This window comes from Lichenostomus cassidix, chromosome 3, assembly GCF_008360975.1.
Source record: "Lichenostomus cassidix isolate B80296 chromosome 3, HeHo_3.0, whole genome shotgun sequence".
Lineage (NCBI taxonomy): Eukaryota > Metazoa > Chordata > Aves > Passeriformes > Meliphagidae > Lichenostomus > Lichenostomus cassidix.
In genome coordinates, this window is record NC_139483.1 from 68,089,401 (window position 1) to 68,111,697 (window position 22,297).

At 43.2% G+C, this 22,297-nt stretch overlaps 1 long non-coding RNA gene across 1 annotated transcript; it reads left to right on the forward strand.

Annotated features, from left to right (window-relative positions):
• Positions 1 to 17,743: 17,743 nt before the first annotated feature.
• Positions 17,744 to 21,776, forward strand: LOC146439947 (uncharacterized). Its single transcript, XR_014851320.1, has 3 exons — positions 17,744 to 17,868; positions 18,892 to 18,954; positions 20,855 to 21,776. It is a non-coding gene; the product is annotated as an uncharacterized LOC146439947 (long non-coding RNA).
• The last annotated feature ends 521 nt before the right edge of the window (positions 21,777 to 22,297 follow it).

The following is a 22,297-nucleotide window of genomic DNA, read 5'->3' on the forward strand; positions in this document are numbered from 1 at the left end:
TGGGGAGGAAGGAAAGACTATCTCTCCTGCCGATGCAAGCTGGGGTGGGCAACGGCACCAGAGAGCGAGGGCAGCAGTTGCTGTCCCTCAGTCTCTGCCTTCTCATCCCTGTCACTCGTGTGAGCTGTTGATGCACCACAACTGACTTCCCCCTTGCTGGTTGTGATCCTGGCAGAATGTGGTGTTCAGCCCACTCCCAGACACACCGTCCCCATCCTCCTGCACTTCATATTTCATCCTTGCCCCTTTCTATCTCAAGCTATGGGTGATTCCTCCTATGCCTATACCACAGCTGTGTTGCAGGGCTGCATGACTCTGGGCAGCATTGGAATCTCAGTGACTTTCTGCTCTTTGCTCCCCATGAGACCAGTGCATCCACCACACAGAAGGAAGCCTTGAATCGGGGCAAGCCTGGTCCTGCCTAACACTGAGAGACACTGTCCAGAGGACTGGGAAGTTGCTCAGGGAGATCTCAGAAAGCAAAGGAACTGGCGGATCAGGGAATGCAGACAAATTCCCTCCAAGTCTGCTTCCAGGGAGGCAGGGAACAGTTCACCTCCTTGAGCCATGTGGGAAGCAGCAGGGAAGGAGATGCTACATTAGCAAGGTCTGAAGGCCAAAAGAAAGAGGATTAAATGGCAGCAGGGCCCAAATCTGGCCCTGGGCATCCCCTGCTCTAGAGAGGCCAATCTCTGGCCCTACAGCAGCCACAGTTCTTTGTGTTGGAAACTTGAAGCCACCTCAAAACCACTGCAAAGGCTGGTCAAACCATGTCCACAGGTTTCAGACATGCCTGAGAGAGGCTGCTCTGAATGTGAACAGGGCTTTCCCTCCCATGTACAACATCAGGCTTTGCCAAGAGAAAAAAATAGAAGAGCTCAAACCACCCACCTCTCCACCCAAAACTCCACTAACATAGCCCAGACACCCAAAGCTGGCTCTACATGTGGTCTTGGGTTGTGAGTTGCTGAGAACAGCCCTTCCCTGTTCCCCAGGTTGTGCTTGATGTTGCTTTGTAAACCTGCATGGGCTGAGGTTTATCCTCTGTCTCTTCAGAGCCCTTCCTGTGGTTTCTGTGATGGACAGAGATATCTCAGCCCTGAAAGTGAAGGCAGGATGCATCTTTCAAGAGTACAAGGAAGAGCTCTCTCCTACCTCCAGCTTTTCACTGCAGGCTCTATCAAAGCTGTTTCCATGGTCATTTGGGGGGAAAGTATTTCAGCTTCCAAAAGGCTGGAAATTACAGTTAACATTTAGTATTTGTAATTATTACCATTATTACCATTTAACATTTACTGTTATTGTCCTGCTTTTTGGTGGAGTAGAGTTGATTTTCTTCACAGTAACTAGTATAGTGCTGTGTTTGGGATTTAGGATGAGAATGATGTTGATAACACACTGACGTTTTAGTTGCTGCTGAGCAGTGCTTACACTAAGTCAAGGATTTTCTGGCTTCTCATACTGCCCTGCCAGAGAGTAGGCTGAAGGTGTGCAAGAATTTGGGAGGGGATGCTGCTGGGACAACTGACCCAAACTGGCCAGAGGTATATATCCCATACCATATGGTATCATGCTGAACAAACAGTCTGGGGGGAGATGGCTGGAGGACTAGCTGGGCATCAGTCAGTTGCTGGTGAGCAATTGTCTGTCACTTTAATTGTATATTCTTTCATCATCATAATTATTTTCCCTTCCTTTTCTGTGTCTTCAAACTGCCTTTATCTCAGCCCACAAGTACTACCTTTTTTTTTTTTATTCTCTCCCTCACCCCACTGTGCTGGCTGTGAATGAACAGCTTTATGGTGTTCAGCTGTCTGCTGGATTAAAGCACAACAATTCTGTTTAGCATTTTATTTATTAATCAGTCCTACATATACAGAGAATGTTAATATAGCAACGAAATTTGTTGTCTCCTCATAGTGCTTTGGAAGTATAAATAGTTGTCAGTCTTGCTACAGGAAATGGCATGTGTTTTCTTTGGAGGGTGTCCCCTTCAGGACTCTGGACTGTGATCACCATTACATGGTGACATTTCTCAGCATTGTGCTGTGGACTCTTGCCAAGTATCTTTTCTTTTCTTGGAGTCTTAGCAGCAATAAAAATCCAATGTGTGACCCATCTTCAATCCTTCTGCCTTTATCTTGCTTGTCTTCTCTGCTCTTTGGATGGGGAGCCGAAAGGTCTTCAGTGAACAAAAAAAAGAAGGAAAAAGTGAAGAAGGTCAGATGAGAAAAGAATTTGAGCTGCCAGAGGTGTATGGATGTAGCAGGAGAATATATGGAAGTGCAGTTTTCATCTGTTTCTCTCAACGGGAAGCGGGTGGGTAAGATCAGGCAAATCTAACACACCTGTTTTCTTGGAAAGGTGATAAGGAGGGAAAGATAGAGCTATTTTCTCCTGGGAGGTGGAGTTACTCTTGCTTTGGGATACTTGACAAGCTATCTCCACTCCCCTCCTTTGGTGCATGTACCAGGTGAGATCCAGAAATGTTCCTTGGTGCCCTGGGCAGTCCTATAAAGGGATCTGAGTACAGCAGCAGCCTTGCAGCATAATTACCTTCAAGGTTGAGTTCTTTCTAATCAGCCCTTCAATTAAAGGTGCCTTCACTTCTTTGTAGGCCACAGCCCCTGTTTCTGTGGCACCACCACAAATCCCTTTCTGTATCCCCCTGTGGGGAGATGGATGGGCAGTGTCACTGTGAACGCTGCTGACAGGACCATGCTGCTCCTTGGCTGTCCCACCACACTCCTGCTCTGTGACATGGCTGTGCTTGCACCAAGCTGGGGCTGTTCCCTGTGTGGGGGGTGGAAATGCACTTAACAAGCTCTTTTGCAGTATCGAGTCTTCCTTGCAAAGCCCCTGCCTCACGTATGTGTTCCTGGGAGGGTCCTGAACTGGACAACCAGTAGTGGTGGTGTTGGCCTTCCTCTTGTCCTGCCTGGGCCATCACACTGGGCAGGTTTTGGTCGAGGTAGGTAATTTCCTTCACAGTAGCTGGCATAGACCTGTGCTTTGGATCTGTGCTGGAAACAGTGTTGATAATGCAGGGATGTTTTCATTACAGCTGAGCAGTGTTTCCACAAAGTCAAGGCCTTTTCAGCCTCTCACCCCATCCCACCTGCACAGGGGCTGGTGATGTGCAAGGAGTTGGGAGGGGACACAGCCAGGACAGCTGACCTAAACAGCCTAAAGGGATATTCCAGACCATATGGCATCATATAAAGCTGGGGAAGCCGGAGAAAGGGGGGGATGTTTGGAGTGATGGCGTTTGCTCTTCCGTGTGATGCAGTCCTGCTTTCCTGGGGATGGCTGAGCACCTGCCTGCCCATGGGAAGCAGTGAATGAATTCCTTGTTTGGCTTTGCTCACATGCATGGCTTTTGCTTCACCTTTTAAACTGTATTATCTCAGACCACAAATTTTCTCAATTTTACTCTTCCCATTCCCTCCCGTGTTCCACTGCGTGAGTGTAGGCAAGTGGGTGCATGGGGCTGAGATGCCAACTGGGGCTAAACCTCACCACAAACCCAGTGTAGCTGATGATGGGGGCTTGAGGATGTTATGTGGCAGCTGCCCTGACAGCCAGCATGGATGCCCTGGTGCCAGGTGCCTTCCAGGGCTGCAGGGCCATGCTGAGAGCCCCAGCTAACTAAAAAAATTCACAACAAAACAAAATTATGTCACAATTTGGTGCTGTGAATTTTCTCCAGATGAATCAAGAAAAGGCTTTTTTCCCAAAGTGTGAAAATCCAAGGCACAGAAAGATGACCTGGTAAAGTCTGTCTCGTGAGCATTGCCTCTCTCCTGGTGCTAGAAGGATTTCCTTGTGCTCATGTGCCCTCTGTAAAGCAAAACCACCTTCTGGCTGCAGCTGGGGATGACTTTCCCTGAGCTGGTGGCACTGTATGTTCCATCTCTGCATGCTGGGGTGTTCCACAGTGAACATACCAGTTACTTCTACTGGCTTTTGGGCTTGAGCAGTCTCAGCCCATCCTCCATGCTGGGTAACTCACCCAGCAGAGCTTTGGGGAAGACTTGTGTTCCCTGTAGATGCAGTGAAAAAGCAAAGAATTTCTCCCTTGTGCGTGTGTGTGTTTGGTTAAGTTAGTTAATGGCTGCAACAGCAACCATATAGCTCTGTTTCCACGTGTGCATCTGATAAGTGCACACTAGCATCGTGAAGAATAACAGGGAAAATTATACCTAAGAAAGATAACTGGGGAAAGAGTATCGCTGTAAGTCATGGCACTTCTCCTCAATACTTGCATTCAGGGGTGGAACAAGCCTGAGTTCACTTGCAGCAATGAAATGCCCCATTAATCACGTATGCCTTTGAAAGGGATATGTCAGGCTTGGCTTATACGCCTACATTGGTACCTGATCCCATCTAGACAATGCCAGACAAGCGCTTAACAAAGAGGCTCTAGTTAGTAACTTGACTTATTTGTTAGTTTGCTAGTTAGATATAAATCAAAGTGTCGTAATAAGCCAATGATGTAGCAACAGCTGCAATCTAATTTAGAGAGAAACAGCCTCATTTTAGTTTTCCTGACATGAACACAAAAGACTGTATCAATACTGAAGCTGGCAGAGACACAGCTGTATAAAACTTGTGAAAGGTCCAAATGAGAGGGCAGATAAATATATTATAAATCCAGTTAAAGAAAAATAAGATTGGTCTATAATTTAACAAGTTTAATTTGTCAGCAAAAGAATTCTGACTACAATACATCTTGAAGCTATGCTGTGACATTAAAAAATAATTTTATCAGTATGGTAAACAAATAACTCTGGCTACATCCTAAGCATTTGCGTATGCTTAGGAAAGAATTGCCTCAGCTATGACCCTGATTGATTGTCGTTTGAATGTAATAATTTCTGTGATAGACTGGCCTCCCAAATTTTGCTGTAGATGCCTATTAGCATATTGACCTTTGAGGCAAGTGCAAAAAATAATTAGTGGCAGCAAAGGATGCTCTTAGGAAGGGCTGTATTTCTGGTTGGCAATGTAATGGCTCAGCTCCATTGATTTCAATTTATCTATATCTCTTGATTTTGGCTGGAGACCAGATCTGTGGTATCTATTTTGGGAAATGAATTTAGAAACAACAAAAATAAATACTTCCAGATGCAGCATTGAATCAGCATATCACATTCAGTGCTGCTTGAAAGTATTGAGTCAGTTGGTGCAGAGAGTTTTTTAATAAGATATGTACAGTTTAATGACTGACTAAGAAATTTATAGACAGGCTTGCTTTATCTCTTGCTTCATAAAATATGGGTCACAGAATTATCCTTCCAGGTAGAGCAATTAGTGGCAAGTCGAAGCAGAGGAGAGCAAGATCTGCATCACTCTGCAACTAGCTCAATGTGTTATGAGGTTGGTTGGGGTTTTCTGCCTTTTGAGATTTCAGACATTGATGAGAGCAAGCTGGTGAGCTCGCAAAACCAACAGCCTGAGCCTGTGTAACAAAATCTAGCACTCTTATCTCTAAGAAAATTAGAAATCGGACATCTGCCATATTCCTCTGTAAAATGAATTAATCCTGCAGCTATTTGCACTTGTCCTGCCTGAACAGAAAATGTAGTCCAGTGAAAACATACCACTGAGCCAGATTCTGATCTCACAGTCTTCCCTCATAAATATGAAATAAGTAGTTTAACTGACTTTGACAGGGTTGCTGGGGTGCATGAGAGCTGAAAATGTGACCTGAACAATCAAAGTTTTAGGCAGCCTATGTGACTGGAGGAGTCCTGTCAGACCTCAACTAAGATTTTCCTATTCAAATACAATGCACATCCTTGAACTTGCAATGCATTTTGATGGTCTCCAAACCTGGTGCCTGGAGAGCTTTCTGCAGTTTGGGGCATTCACAAGCTACTGACTCAGGGAGTCTGAGCTCTAAGTGCTCTTAAAAGGGGCTCCAGATGTTTTCACTCATGCCCTGAAGTGATTTTGCCAGACATGATTTTGCTGCAATTGTCATGAAAACATTGTATCGCCATATATATTAGGGAATTACAGGTGCTTGTGTATGGGAGATTATATCTCTCTGGTGAGACGTGATCCAGTATCTCTATGTCCCTGTTTTTCATGAAGCATGGCTTTTCAAAAGAAATATAAATCAGGGGAATGTGTTATGGGAATCCCAGGACAGGGTTTTACCTTGTGACTTTGTTCTCCATGCTGCAATACAGAGCATGAAGTATTGAAGCACTGAATCAAAAACTCTGAGGATTGGCATGGGTGCCAGTCCACCATGAAATGGTGCTTGTGGATTAATAACAACTAGTAATGCTTTCATTAACTGCTTTTCCCAATTGCTCTGTTCTGTGGCAGTGCTGGCACTGGTAAGCAAAGCTGTGTGGCAGATCACTCAGCTAAAGCAGTGAAAGTCCAATGCACAGATTATTTCTCAACAACGTTTTGATTCCAACTACAAGTGCAGTGATCCTACTCCACAATAAATCATGACGTTTAGGAAACCCCAAGAGTGATCCAAATACCATAATTTGGCTGAAAATACACATGAGAAGTTGCTACAAACCTGCAGTGTGGTTGATCAACCAGTTTTGTACTGTCGGGAGCATTTGTTTGATTCTAATTTAAATTTTCTATATATTGTCATTGCAGTCAGTGTTGGCTGATATTGCTCAAATCCAGACAGCCCTTTTGCTGACATGAGGTTGATGTGATTTAGAACCTGACACACAAACAGAGGAAATGTGGTCTTCTTCTGTTCTTTTTACTGTGCACATGGTAAGCACACTGTAGCTGGTAGAATATTTTCTGTCATATACAATAGGTTTCCTTCCCTTTTATTGAAAATCATAAGCAAAATTACTACTAAAGGAAAAAGAGTTTTGCTCTTGGGAATCCCATCAAGTTGATTGATAACCAGGGCCGATCATGCTTAGGGAATAAAGGGTGGGACAGCTAAGCTTCCTCAGGAATACCATTGTCCCTGGTATAGGTGCTCCTCCCATGCCAGCAAAGAAAAAATGCTAATTTATGTGTGCATTTCCAGGAGAGCTGAAGGAGTGAGGCCTCCATTGAAGAGATGCCACATGGAGAAAGCTGTGTTTGAATGTATTTGCAATTGTACTGCTCAACTTTCAGCTTGTCCCAGTGCACTGTGCCATTGCAAATTGTGTCCCTCCTTACTCACCTGCTCTCAGGGTCTCTTAAAACTCCTCTGCAAATGGGGAAGGTCCTAGGTCCTACGTGTGCTTTCTGGGACCGAGGACACTGCTGCTCTGCAACTCTTTGTCCCCTGTGGTGAAGGCCACCTAGAACATGTGACACCCACTGTTGTGGGTGTATCTTGAAGTGTGGAGCCCAATGTTTCAGTTTTAACTCAGACTTTTAACTCAGTTTCAGTTTTAACCCAAAGTGTTCTAGTTCTCTTGTAAACCAAAGCACTTGGAATAGACATAATCTAATTGTGAACAACCCCTGCTTCAGGCTGTTTTATAATTAGGTTGCAGCCACTTGTGCCCTTTTCCCTTTCCAAGAGAAGGTGTAAGCAGCCTTAGGGGAACTTGGTGGGTAAAAAGCAGGCTGGTGACATTTTTGATGTCAGCTTGAACTTGGTCTTCATTTCTCTGTGTCTTTCAGGAAATGCCTTGGAAAGACCATCAAATAAACACCAGTGGGCTGGGCAATGCTCAAACAATGAAGTTCTTTGAGTAATGAAGATAAACCCCATTTTAGATACAGCGAGACAAAACAGTCTGACAGAAGAGCTGGACCGGCTGTCACCCAGCAATGCAGTTTCCAGGGCTCGTTTCAAAGTTTTAGGGCTATATAGCTGCCTTGCATCCATTTCTCATGCCCTCCTTTCAGTCAGATAGTTGCAGCAGATCTACATGAGTGAACTGGATTTCTTCAGCTTTGTTTGAGAAGCCAAACTGCCTGAATGGCAGCAGATAAACACCAGGACTGCAGCAGAACCACTTGTTCTCCCACGAATTTGGCTCCTTTGCCATGCAAAGGCCTCTGGGGAAGAGCAAGCTATACTTGCTGTCCAGGTGATTAGATGATGGTTTCTTGTATGCAAAGGGCAAGTTATGTCTGGCTGACCAAACTTTCCCAACTCTTCCTAGAAAAAAACAGGGCTCTGTTGTCAGTTTTCAGCATCATGGTATTCACAGGAATCTGCTAGCCTCCACCTCCCCACCTGCCCAGCAGGTGCAACAGAAGGTGGAGTCACAGGTGAGAGTAGGCATATTTTTTCCATTTTTCCCGAAATTTGTGCTCTTAAGAGAGATTGGTCTGACAGGCTTGGGAACTTCCTGCTACTCTCCAATGGGAGAGCAAGGCTGGAAGAGGCTGTCTGTATATGGATGTGGATCTGCTCGAATTCAAGCTGCAGAGAGAGTTTTCTGCACTTTTTCCTGTTCTGCTTTTGGAGTATGGGAGGAAATTTTGTGGGAAAGAGAAGGTTCTGTGTGTGAGCCAGGGATACTGGGCTGTTCTGTGCTCTGAGGGTGGGAGCAAGAGCAGTACCTGTGAATAGCTGCAGCTTGCAATAGAACAGGATTGACTCTCTGTCCATGCAAGCAGATCTTGAAGTGCAAAGAAGGGTGTGCCTGTAAGGAGCGCAAAAACCTCGGCATGGGAAGCACACGTGTGTTTGTTTCACCTTTTCCCGCCTGGAATATGGGCCCCACTGCACTGTGCATAGGAAAAGTTACACAAGCCTGTTTGCAAAAATATTCTTGCATTGGCTTAAATGCAGATTTTGGTGGCAACACCACAGGGCACCCTGCTCCTCTCAGGGTTGAGCTGCTGTTGGAGTATCTGAGGCTGAGAAACCCCAGCCAGCCTGGCATATTGCTGTGTAGCAGGCATGACAATGCCATGTAAAAGAAGTTCCCTGAAAGGCTTTCAGAAGTCAGAGCTGCTATACAACAGCCTGGGAGCTTGTTAGCTCCCTTGCTACATCTGCCTTGAGATGAACAAGAGCCCCCATCAATGCCATTTCGCCCTTCTGTACCTCAGGCCCGGCGCTCACCCCACCTGCTCAGGACAGGCTTCCAGACAGACAGACGGACAAGGATGCACTTGCTCTTCCCCCCACACTTCTTTTTCTCCCCTTTTTCCTCCATGGCTTTTTGCTTTTAAAGGTTGCTGCTGACAAATCTATCTATTTGGGGCAAATTGTCAGTGAGAAACTTCCGCTCGAACTCTTTGGGACAAAACTGCCTCTTTGAAAGGGTAAATCCCGTTGCATGAAGGTCTGAACAATGGCCAAATGTGTTGCTGCTACTGCTGCCGCTGCTGCTGAGGCCGGGGCTGTGACAAAGAGCGGATTAATTGGTGCCGCGGCTGACTGGTTCGAGATGGCTCCACTCAGCCCGCGCTGCGGGGAGCCCCATTGACTGGGCCCCGAGTCCCACTTTTCACAAACTCCAAACAAAAGTCAATTTCTTTTTTATAAGGCGAGGGAAGAAAAAAAAAATCAGTTCATGTTTGAGCTCGGGAAGTTGACTTGTTGGATTATAGGGCGTCATGCTCTCTCTGTCTGTCTCTCCCATGCTTTAAAGTTGCTTCTCCCACTAAGAGAAGAGTGAAGAGGGGAAAATGGAAGCAAGAGTGAGGCATTCTCATCAATGTGAGCATGAGAGTGGGCTGTGGGAATAGAAAGCTACCAAGGACCCTGAACTCTGTGACTGTGCTGGGAACCAAGCAAGAGCTCTTCTTTAGGGCAGTTAAACTTCTTCAGCCATCTGATGCTGTTCTGAAAGGTGTCTGCAGGACATTCAACCCTCAGGTAGATAATGCTGTCATTGAATGAGACTGAGTCAGCGTGGTCAAAGTCAGCATATCCATATGGGACTTCAGGAGTGGCAAAGTCTCCTGCCTTTTTCTGTCAGGGAAGGTTTTCTCACGTGGGAGTAAGCAACACAAATAGGCGTCTTGTGTCCTCCTTGAATAATCTTTGACTTCCTCTGACTCCAAGCAGGTCAAACAAGAAAATGTAGAATGAGGTTCCCAGGAGGTGTATCTCGTGCACTCATAAAAGCTATAATATATACAGGAGCAATCAGAGAGAGAGAGGGAGGAAAATAGAAAGAAAACCAGGGGATTACTCTTGTGCATACAGATGTTAATAGCCATTACCAAGTTGGCACAGTTTCTGCAACTGAGGTTATACTGGAGCATTTTGTGAAGTTAATCCCTGTAATTGCTTTGATAATCTTGTGGTATTTAAGGTATCACTTAATCAATATTTAGCTTTTCTTTTGGAAAATAGTGATCTCCAATGAAAGACAGAGGTTATTATCAGATGTAACTCCTGACCCTCTCCTCCTGGAGGTGGTATAGTATCAGATCTACAGGTTACCTGCAATTTATTTGCATATATTCTGTCTTTGCAGAGGGATATTTCACACTGGATTCTATTTCTCCCTTTTCTGTAGAGTGGATCCTTTGATCTAACTCTCACTAATTGCTTTGACACACAGGGGAGGGAGTAGGGCATCCAACAGTTAAAGTTAATTCCCTTGATTTTTTAAACACTGTTTTCTGCAACTTGTTCTTACTTGAATGGAAAACACAGTGTGATTTATCATCCACGGCTTTGCTGTAGACTTTGCTGCAAATAAGGGAGGCAAACAGAGCTTGAAATTACAGTAGAAGAGTATGGAGTGCAGCAGCTTTATCTGAAGTCAATGATAATTCTTGTGTATTATATCTCTGTGCACTTTGCTCATGAACTTCTGATATTTTAAGGTCCACATAAAGTGATTACAGGTTTTATTCAGTCTATGTTTTAAATAGAAATATCTTTGCAAAAATGGGTGCAGAAAGAGCCAAACAGTAGGAACATCTGTTCACGTTATCCATGTAGCTCTGCAAGTATAGCTTAACTTGAAAAGAGCCTCTGGCTTCACTAGTGAGCTTGAGGATTTAACACCACACCACACACACCCCTCCCCCGAACCTTTGACTGTGACCTTCGCTGCACTGCTGCATTTGCTTTTATCCTGTAGATGTTCTTTGACTTTTGGCTAACCTGACACTGAAAAGATGCCACTATCTTCCCAGGCTGATCCTCTTTATGTCTGTGTTATATATCTGTATACAGTTCTGAGTTAATCCATCTCTGATTTTATCTGTGAACAGAGAGAGCCGTGAAACAACGAATCTGTGGAAAGGTGAAATGATTAGTTTCTTTATTCTCCTTTTTTTTCCCTCCTTACAAAAATCCATCTAGGAAACTCCAAAAATATGAAAGTGAAATTTCTTGTATTATACATTAAGTCTGGCATAAAGGTCTATAGGAAGCAAAGAGATCCTGTACTTGAGTTTTCCTTACTGTTGGGTATGCCCTTAAAATTTTCCTAAGAGGAGCTTCATTAGTGTGCAGAAGACAATACAAAGAATTATCCTTTTCATTGTGCCCCTATTCTGGCTGTCAACTACCAAGCTCTAAAACTAAAGGTGGCGATTTTCAGCACAGCAGCTGAGTTATGGGGAACTCCAAGGGAAGGAATGGTCTGATATGTCAAAGGTGTTGGAAAAATCAAAGGGAAAGGGGCTGGAGAAGAGGTGGTTAGAATTGACTAGAAGGACATCATTAGTGATTTTAGAGAGAGCAATTCCTGCAGAGTGAAGTGGCTGGAAACCAGACAGCTGAGTGTCAGAGAGGTGAGTTCAAGAGAATGGGAGCAAACTGGTCATTTGAAAGGATAAGAGGTAAAGGAGATGAGGAAGGCATAATGGTATGTAGAGGAGGGTTGTTTTTGCAGAGACTTCAGAGACTTATTTGAAAACAGACGAAGAGGGTGATCCATAGAAAGAGTCTGCTGGTGAGTCTGGAGAAAGAAAGTGCTAATCAAAGAAGGAGTAGCGATGGGGGAGGCTGAAGGGACCCTAGAAGGGAGTGAGTGAAGAAAGGATTTTTTCCCAAGGATAAATGCAAAGATGCAGGGGATGAACACAAGGGTCCAGAGACATTCACCAGACCACATGCCTGGATGAAATAAGGCAGGGTAGAGGCTGGAAGAGTTAGTAGTTAGTGAGTGGGGAAGGGCAACAGTGGAAGCTGAGAGAAGAGTTGTGGGTAAACTACCACCAGGAGTGACAAAAAGGAGGGAAAAAAATGACAATCAGAGTAGCCAAAAGGAAACTGGAGAATGTGCAAGGTGCAAAAAGCAGAAACAGCTAGGTCTGTGAGGTTAGCAACTCTCTGTTGAGCTCTTAATATAGGACTTGAGCCACAAAAATCAACAAGAGAAACCAAATCAGCAACAGTGAGGAGGAAAAGGAATGGTTACCAGGAGCACAATGTAAGCAGCGGATAAGGGAGCAGAAGAAAGGGACTGGCACCACAGTTGGCAGATATAATAGAGCTCACAGCGAGGCAAAGAGAACTGGGGAGACAGCAGTGCCATTATGTACCAGGGATTTTGACATATTAATCTAGTTTGAGGTGTGGCCATAAAGGTTTCCAAAGCCTATGGTCCTCATTCAGTTGGTGTAGTTGGGAAGTATAAAGGACACTCTTAAAATGGAACAACAACAGATAACAAAGAATCTATGGGTTGTCTTTTTAATTTTTCATCCATATAAAACCTTTGGAATCCTCAGAACTTGTCAAGTGTATGGATTTGCATCTTGGACAGCTGGACCTATCTTCTGAGCTTGTAATTTTTGCTTCCTACCTAGAGGGTCTAGTGTTCAGCAATGAACTCTTGCACTAGGGCTGAACAGAGTGTTTTCCTTTCACTCCACATTTTCTCTTCGGTGCCCAAGATCACAGAGGTACCTATATTAACCAAGAGGCACTTTAAAAACCTTGTTTTAGGGATAAAGTCTTTACTTTTTCTACGTGCCTACCATTTGAGAATACTGAGCAGCTCAGTTATCCTTCCTGTAACTCAGACTGTAAGTCTAGTGCAGCTCATGTACGAAGTTCTGACACTGTACAGGAGCCTGTGGAGAAATAAAAAAAAGAGTTGTGCTTTTTTTCTATCTTAAGAGCTGTATAGGTGAATTTTGGCTTCTAAGAGAAGCAGACCTATTGTATTAAAACTTTATTAAGGTGATCCATGCATGGGCATTATGTTTGCTGGAATAAGTATGGCAACAAGGTAGAATTGATTTTTCAGACCTTTTTCAAGCCTTCTGCCTCTCAGAACCCAGGCTGCCTCTGCCAGAGCACCAAGCAGGGAAAGAGACACTGTATTTTTCCTGTAAATGAAACATATTGGATATGAAAACCATCAAGAGGCAGCAAAGGAGCCATCTTGCTGCACTTTGTGTGAGGTCACTTTTGAGAGCTGAGCTCACTCTAAAGTTGTGAATGACAAGGGTTGACATTTCTGTCTCTGTTGAGTCCATGGGATTCTTTCCCACAGAAAAGTCCAGAGGATTAAGACAGCCCATCAGGCCTCCTGGGCTGGGAAGCCAGCTCATCACACCCCTCAGGGCTGAGCAGGTGGCAAGGTGGAATTTCTACTCCAGGCAATAATACTGGAGTACATTTACAATACCTCAGGTCCAACTCCAGTCTTGCCAAGGCAGCAAATTCAATGAGCTATGTTGGACTTCACTACCAGTTTGACCTAAAAGCATCATGTTTCTGTTGTGACAAGACAAATTAAATGCATTTTAGGTGTCCTGGTTTGCACTCTCTGTCCATAAATCCTTTTTATGGTTATTGGTATGACGTTGTTATTTCTAAACAAAACCTGAGGATGCTTTAATTAAACTGCACACTGCCAGGACCTACTCTATCTGGTAAAAATAATTTATTTCCTCTGGAAAATAATAGGCTGAACTGGAGGGAGGCATCTTTCACAGACTGTGAAAAATGACTTTAATGTCAGAGTCAGATAGTTAATCTTGTTCTGGGTACACACAACCCAGTGTGTTGTGTCAAGAAGGTAAATAATGAGTGTCCCAGTTGCTGTGAAATATTTCCACAGATCATTCATGTGGTTTGAAATAACAAGTTTTAAAATGTTATGTTCATTACTGTGTGTCCTGATTTTGGCTGTTATAGAGTTAATTTTCTTCCTAGTAGCTGGTGCAGTGTTGTGTTTTGGATTCAGTTTGAGAATAATGTTGATAACACACTGATGTTTTAGTTGTTGCTAAGTAGTGCTTACCCAAAGTCAAGGACTTTTCAGTTTCTCATGCTCTGCCAAGAGGAGGTGCACTAGAAGCCGGGAGGGAGCATAGCCAGGACAGGGGACTTGAACCAGCCAAAGGGATATTCCATGCCACAGAACGTCATGCTCAGTATACAAACTGGGAGGAATTGTGTGGGAGGGTCTGGTAGTAGTTCCAGGATGGGCTGGGATTCGGTCAGTATTGTGCATCACTTTTCTTTTTTGAGTTTTATTTTTCTCTCTCTTTTTTGTTGCCTCCCTTTTCTTTGCAATTATTATCAAAGTGTTATTATTATATTTTGTTTCAATCATGAAACTGCTCTTATCTCAACCCATGGGTTTTAACTTCTTTCTGATTCTGTTTCCCAGTCCCACTAGTGGGAGGGGTGGGTGTGGGTGTATGTGTGTATATGTGAGAAAGCAGCTGTGTGGTTGCCAGCTGGGGTTAAACTAAGACACTGAGAAAAATGTCTTATGTTTTATTCTACTGAGTGTTAACTAGGTTTTCACAATTAATCAGTCATTGGATTATTTAAGATGCAAGGGCAGTTAAAACAGTATTACAATAACCTAAACTGTTTTTATCAGAGCCCTCTGTTGTGATTGGTATTGTATAAACAAACAGAGGAGATTAATTTTACTTGATCTTAAAAATCCAAATTGAAGACTTGGTTATATTTATCTCCCTTTATGCTGAGAAAAAAAAAAAAAGAATTATTTGTGCTGCACTTCTCAGATATATTATAGACTTTGAATTTGGATGAAATTAATTACTTTGTAAAAGTACTACCTTAGTAGATGCCCTAAAAGTAGCTGCCACTTCCTGCCAGGTGAATCCTAGACAGGTCTTTAAGGACCTTACTGTTTAACAGGGGAAAAAAGAGTAGAAAATGGAAGAATAGAAATATCATTATCTCCTTCTCACAAATGGGGAACCGAAGTGCAGAGGGACGGAAGGTAGGATTCATCTGCCCACAGACTAGCATTTGCATTACCAGCTGCAAATGTTCAAGTTTTGTGTGTGGACTTTTCATGGTTAATTATGTGAAAACTCTCCTGGAGCACAGTTCATTCTTGCTGTACCAGACATCCAAAATAAGCCCTTCTTGGTCAGTAGTTGTATGATGTCTTCCCCTCCATTGATTCTCAAGGCATCCAGTCTCACAAGGCTCAGGTGCAGATAACTCCACATGGTTATTAAAGGTCCAGGTGAGATGAATTCCCTTGGCTCCATGTCACATGGGAGGTTTGTGTCAGTGTCTGAGAACCAACCCAGTTTTCCTGAGAACCTTTACAAGGATCCCCTTCTCTGAAAACCTCTGCTTTAGTACCAATACCCCTTCTGGGGCAGAGCCTGGTGCTGGGGGCTCTGAAAGTTTTCATCAGCTATGAAGGGCAATACATAACCATTGATGTGGGATCCCTTGTCTCCCTCTGAATGGTCAGGTTGTGGTGTTCCATGGGGGCAGGGTAGAGCCCTGGGCCTCCATTAGTCCTCCAGCTGTCCAGTGATGAGACTTCCAGAGGCAGGAAGGCGAATTGCTTCTATTCTGTATCTTGATCCCATACATGTAACTTGATCATCTTTCCCTGTCAATCAGTTCCACATTATGCCAAATCTCCTCCAGGACATTGCAGGCAGAAACGTACAAGGTGTGTCCAACTGAAGATAGCTTGGAAAGGTGACACAATTCAAATCTCCTCAGAGATTTGGGTCTTACTTGTCCACAGCCAAGATGTTTCTAAACCAATCAAGTCACCCTGGGAGGATGATTAAGATTCTTCGTGCTATTTGTTGGGAGAGTAAAGAGCAGTAGATGTCAGCTTATATCCCAATTATTTCACTAGAAAATATGTACATGGTGGCAGAATCCAACCATCAAAATAAGAATTTCAAGAACTCAGACTTTTGTTTAGGCATGTTGCATTTTGCATGACTACAGCTTTCATACCTGATTAGTTCAAGGCCTTTTGTTTTGGTTTTTTTTTTTTTTTTTAATGCTACTTCACTACACGTAACTTCTCTAAAGAGGGAGAAACTGCATCAAGGTCAAAGCTGATATTTTCCACTGTGAACCAATGGCAGTGAAGGATAAGTCTGGAGATAGCCTGATTTTTGGGCCTGTTAACTGAGGCTTCTTCCTCAGTTAATCCAAAAAATTCTCTAAACCATACTGTTTCAGATTTTTTTCCCTATGTAAATTTTAAGCTTGGTTCTTTCTGTTCAAGAACATGGGTTATATAGTCAGATATTTGTGCAGGGATGACCATCTGTATGTTTATATTGGAGAACAACTATTACTGTCTCCTACTCTGCTGTGTTGTCCTCTGCTGTGTAGAGAAAACTGGGAACAATTAATTTCATGTCTCTTCTGTAAGCCAAAGAAGCACTCTAAATCTTTACTTTCAAGAAGCAATTAACTTCAGGTTTATTAGTCAAGTTGTGCTATGAAGTTTCAATCTTTCATTGTACACTGTGAATTTTAATTACAATTTATTAAAATAATTTAATTGACTTCAGTCAATGGGCGTGAATGAGGGCAGAATTTCCCTGAGAAAGCTGTAGACAGAAGAAAAGGCCACCCATCCTAAATGCCTTCTGCCTGCCCTTTTTTGGGTTGCATCAGACTGTTTGAAAGAGGGCTGCATTTATCATCTTTGATGCCTCCAGCTCAGTGGTCAATTCATATTAGATTCCACAAAAGGCAGTGAACCAAATTCATCTCTGATACAATTCCATTGACTTCAATAGTCTTACCACAGGGACTAATCTGGCCTAATATTATAGTGTTAGAATGTGTGTGTGTGTACTATTAGCCCAGGCTCTTTGCTGGAGATCATGCCGTGTAAAAGCTGGTGGCTGTTGCAGTTGCAATTTGCTCAAGAAATCCAATTCCTTTTGTTGACCACTGAAGTTCACATTCCAAAAAAAAAAAAGAAAAAAAAAAGGAAAAAGAAAAAACCCAAACCCCTCCAAATCCCTAATCAATTTGGAACTGCAGCTGAATTTAGATGTATATTTGCTAATTTGGTATATTATGCATGCAAATATTGGTATAAAAGGTGTTTCAATTATTTTCTAAGGCAGGGACCTACGCATTCTCCGCAGTCACAAAGAGTTTAAATGGAGTTATTTTTCCCTGCCTATAATCGTTCTCCCTTTTAAGTACCCAGGCAGAAAAAGTAAGTTTACTGCTTCTAGCACAATGGCTCTCTTCACTTTTAGGTTTGGGAGACCTGGGTGACCTACGAAAGTTAATTAGAAGGTTAACAAAGACTAAGGCAGAGTAGAATACAGCGCCTCTCCTCCAGCCAAAGATGTCATCCATTAATTAGGGAAATCGTTAAGGTGGCCTTTATTGAATCCATAGAAAATTGTCAGTTTGCGGTCGACAGTTTTGATCAGATTTTCCTCTCCCAGTAACACCACCCTTAATCGTAGGAGGCGCGGAGGGCTCGGGATGGGCTGGGAGGGTGCGGGGGAAAGTGTGTGTGCGCATCGAGGGAGTGTGTGTTTCAGCGACATTACAGTTAAACAGCCGCCAATTGTGACGGCTTTGATTCTCAGGCTTACATGGCATACTTATTCCATGATGTAATCTTTATTGAACCTGGAAGCTTGGGGGTGGGGGGCAGGGGGCAAGTGAAACTCGCTGCTGCCGCTGCCGCCGCTGCCTCTCAGCCGCAGGAAGCCCTGGGAGTTAATACTGCAGTCATCATAGGCAGAGCTCGCTGCTTTTGCATGGTAATACGCTATCTGACTCCCCTTTCCTCCTCACTGAAGAGTGTCTGCTTCCAGCAATGAGAGCAAACAGCCATCTGCACAACAGACCCTTCACTTCTCCTAGAATACATTCGCTTTAAAGTTGAAGGGTCTTTTTTGTAGATCTTAGATTTTTTTATACTCTTTTTTTTTTTCCCACTACAGTACCAAAGTGGTGTTGCTATGGAGAATTACAAGTGAAATGTTGGACAGTCCTGGCATTTTAACATGTATATTTTTAACCTACTGGGAGAACTGGCTGACTGGCGATCTTTACTGGTTTAGTTTTGACAACTTTCCCTACACATTGAAACAAGATGTGTCAAGGACAGTGGTTACAGAGTCCAGCCTGTTCAGTGTTGAGACCAAGAAAGTGACCTAGCACTGAAGAAGTGTTTTGTTTGAACATGGGAAGCCATCACCTTCCAGGGGAGGAAGGCAAAGACAAGGGCTACTGCAATCTAGGATGTTTACATTTAAACAGTGCTGTTCTAGCTCTAATGTTCTGGAAACTATTGCCTGGAGCCATTGGTTTCAGGGTTTTAAACATGAGGAACCAAGAGCTGTTTCAATATCTAGAGGACTATGTCCTATGCAGCACGTGACACAAAATGTCTCAGAAAGACTTCAAAAATGAGACAATTGGTTGAATAATACTTTAACTGACTGGTGTTCAGGATAAGCTATGCACAATTCCAGGCCGTTAAAGACCAACAAGCTATCATACACTTATTCTTGCACCTCAAATTCTGGTAAAAAGCTTCTTCACGTTAGCATGAGTTTCTCTACCAAAAAGAATCTGCATATGAAATGCCAAGAAAAAGCAAGTTTTTATATTTACATGATACACATCTGCCTTATTGTCTACACATTTCTCTACAATGTATTATTTATATGTATATGTAATATATACGTATATTATTTGTATACATTATATATTTGTAGTATTTATGTTAAAATTCAAGCTCTCTCATAAAGTAATTCAAGTTTACTTTGTATTTTTAGCTGCCGAAGATGTCATAAGTATCAGCACAGAAACAGAAGCAAAGAAATGCAAAGTTGTTTCTGGTATGCTCAGTGAGTCCCTCAGCTTTTCTGCATCCTTCCTGTGTCTAAAGGGAGTGTCCTGGATTAAGCTGGGGCAGAGCTGGTTTTCTCCCTAGTATCTTGTACGGTGCTGTGGTTTGGATTCAGCATTAGAGCAATGTTGGTATCACACTGATGTTTTAGTTGTTGCTAAGTAGTGCTTACCCAAAGTCAAGGACTTTTCAGTTTCTCATGCTCTGCCAACAAGGAGGCACAGAAGAAGCCAGGAGGGAGTGTAGCCAGGACAGCAGACCCAAACTAGCCAGGGGGATATTCCATACCACAGAACATCATTCTCAGTATATAACCTGGGGGAGTTGTCTGGGAGGGGCTGACTGTGCTTTGGGGATGGGCTGGGCATTGGTCAGTGTGTGGTGAGAAATTGTGTTGAATACAATGTACCTGTCTTGGCCTGTATCTCTCTCTTTTTGTTGTCTCCCTTTTCATTACTACTATTGTTTTTATTGTTATTGTTGTTGTTGTTGTTTGGGTTTTTTCCCCAATATTAAACTGCTCTTAACTCATGGGTTTGGCCTTTCTTTCCTATTCTCCTCTCCACCCCACTGGGGTGTGTGTGTGAGTGAGTGGCTGCGTGGTACTAGTTGCCAGCTGGAGTTAAGCCATGTCACAGAGATGGAACAAGATATATTCCATGAGCAAAGCTTTCTCCATGCAGTGAAGAGCTCCCAGAGACTTGTGATTTGAACTGGAGAGGTACTGTGTTCCCACAGCTCTGTTTTGGACATTTTTCTGGTTTAGACTAAGAGACAAACTAACTCACCCATTGTGTAACCACTGAGATCCCCAGATAGAGTGCTGTAAGAGGGCCACACACTATTATTCCTTTATGATGGAGCAGCAGAGGCTGTTCAAGAGTTGCACTGGATTTTTATATGTTTTCCTACTTCCTTTTGTCTTCTAGTAGCAGTCCTGTGGCTTTGAGAGCTTTGAACTCCGACTAGAGGTGGTTTCCTAAATTTAAGGTGGCATCTCTGTGAGGCTTTGAAAATCATTCTGGGTAGGGCAACACAGGGTCTCTGTTGCTTAGACATATTTTTGTACCACTATGTCTTCCATATTAATAATTCCTTTGAGGATGGAGAGTTGGTGTCAGTAACTTCAGCACTCCTGCAATGAATTTCCTGGCACTATTGCATAGCATTTGTACAAAACCCTAGTAATCTGTAGTAATGAAGGTGTATGGGCAGGATGGAATCTCAAGTGTGGGAGAAGATTTTTGTGGCTATAGCTATAAGAAACATACCCAATAAGAGAAAATTATGACTTACAGATGTTTTTTTCTCAGCTGATGATCCTGGAGTTGCAGACCAAATTTGTATCCTTGGTATGGAATTTTACTGTATTTTCATGTGATTTTTTTCCCCCTTGGCAGCTGTGACTGGGAGAAAAGCAAACAAAAGTCACTGCAAACACAATTTTACCGTGATTTCACAGTTAATACAGCTTTGAGAAGGCTGGTAAAAGGTGAACACTAATATTACTTTTTAACTGTATTCTATATAGCAGCACTTATAAGTGACTGAGAAGGGTGAAAGTGGCCTTTGAGTTTTTTAAACTCAGATTTCTTAAAATGGCACAGGAGGGAATCAGTTGCAGGGGACAAGTCAACAGAAGGCCAGTCAAAACTGGGGGAAGTTCTGTGGATGTCCAGGAGCCTGGTTTTGGCTGCTTGTGCAGTTTCTCCCCTTGCCGTCTTTAAAAGCATCACGGAAGGCATTTCAGGGGAAGTCTGAGTATCTAGAAGGTAGACAATTCCACTTAACTTTAGTCATCTGCTCCTGTTTTTGTGTCCTGAGTGTCTTTTTCTATTCACAGTGTACAGGGGACCACTTGTAAATCTCACTCTTTTGACCTGTTTCAGACTCCCATGTCAACATAAGATGAGCTGTGCCCTGACCACGCCTACTCCCCTCCTTGGAGTATAAAAATGATCTGGAGAACAGCTCCATCTGAATTAGGCTCATTCTTGAAACTGAGTACTCCAGCTAAAGCAGAAGCATTTTCTTGTGAGGGGACTCCAGCACATAATACCTTGTGGGAGAAATGAAGGATCACTGGAGAGCTATGAGGTGGAAAAGGAGCTGGCTAGAGAAGAGAAGACAGTTGGCTATGCTGGGGCTATGCTGGAAGGGAATTTCACTACTGAAACATCTCAAGAAGATTTATATTTTTAATAAATAGTTGGATGCAAAATATAGCAGCATTAGCTATAAAGAGGGGGGGACTATTCAGGAGGAGATGACAGCCTTTATAAATATAATGGAGATGGTTTGTAATTATGCAAAATGTTCTCAAAGGTGAATCAGAAGCATATTTGCTTGAAGCCAGAAGTTCGTTTCATAGAAATGAAAAAGGAGGGGGTAAAAAGTACCTCCTTCTCTTACTCACCACACTCTGACCATGAAACTCCAAAGTTAGAGGGTTGCCAAGTAGGCAAATGCAATTCCAGTTTATATCAAATGAGCTGTTTCCAGTAGAGAAAGGAAAACAGGAATGCTGTGCTCTGCCATGCACTGAGACTTCCTGTGAAATTCTATGAACAAAACCTGTAGAAATGGAGGCTATCACAAGTGACTAAAATAAGGTCTAAAGACCCAAGAAAAGAGCATGAGACCTTGCAGAAGGGATTAAAGCAACATCTGAAGGCTTTGCTGAAAGGCTTAGGAGATGGCCTGAGACTGGAGGTAAAATTTTTTAGGGGCAGCAGGAGCTGGAACAAGTTCAAAATAAATGAATAAAGAACCAGTAACCAGATGGCTGAGGACCAGCAGCTTTTCCGGGGACAGGCGAGGCCAAGGAATCTTTGGCAAGCTTGGAGGTTACTAACTGAGCAGGACAGCAGTGAGGATTAAAAAAGCTAAAAATACCAACAGCACAAGGAAATCAGAAAGTTGCAAAAGTTAGAAACCTGATGTGGAATTAAGGCTGTCAGAGGACTTCTACTGCCTAACTTTATAACACTGTCACAACTGCAGAAACAGGAAGTGAAGAAGTCAAACTAACTGTAACAATACGTAAGAAACTGGCTAAGAAAATTGCAGTGAGTGATCTGAGAAGGCATGCCCAGACCCCTTGTGTCAGAGAAGATGGACAGCAACAGTTTTTCCCAGGAACCAAATAGATCTGAAATATTACCTGCAGAGAGGAAAAAAAAAAGGCTTCGTTTCCAAACTGCAGCACATGTTCCAAAGCCAGAAACCATCCCAGCAGACTGGGGCTCACTGGGGTCTCAGGGAAGAGAAGGAGAGAATCTACCCAAGCTAAGAAGAACCTGAGGAACCTTCTCTTCTGGCACACTTCCAGC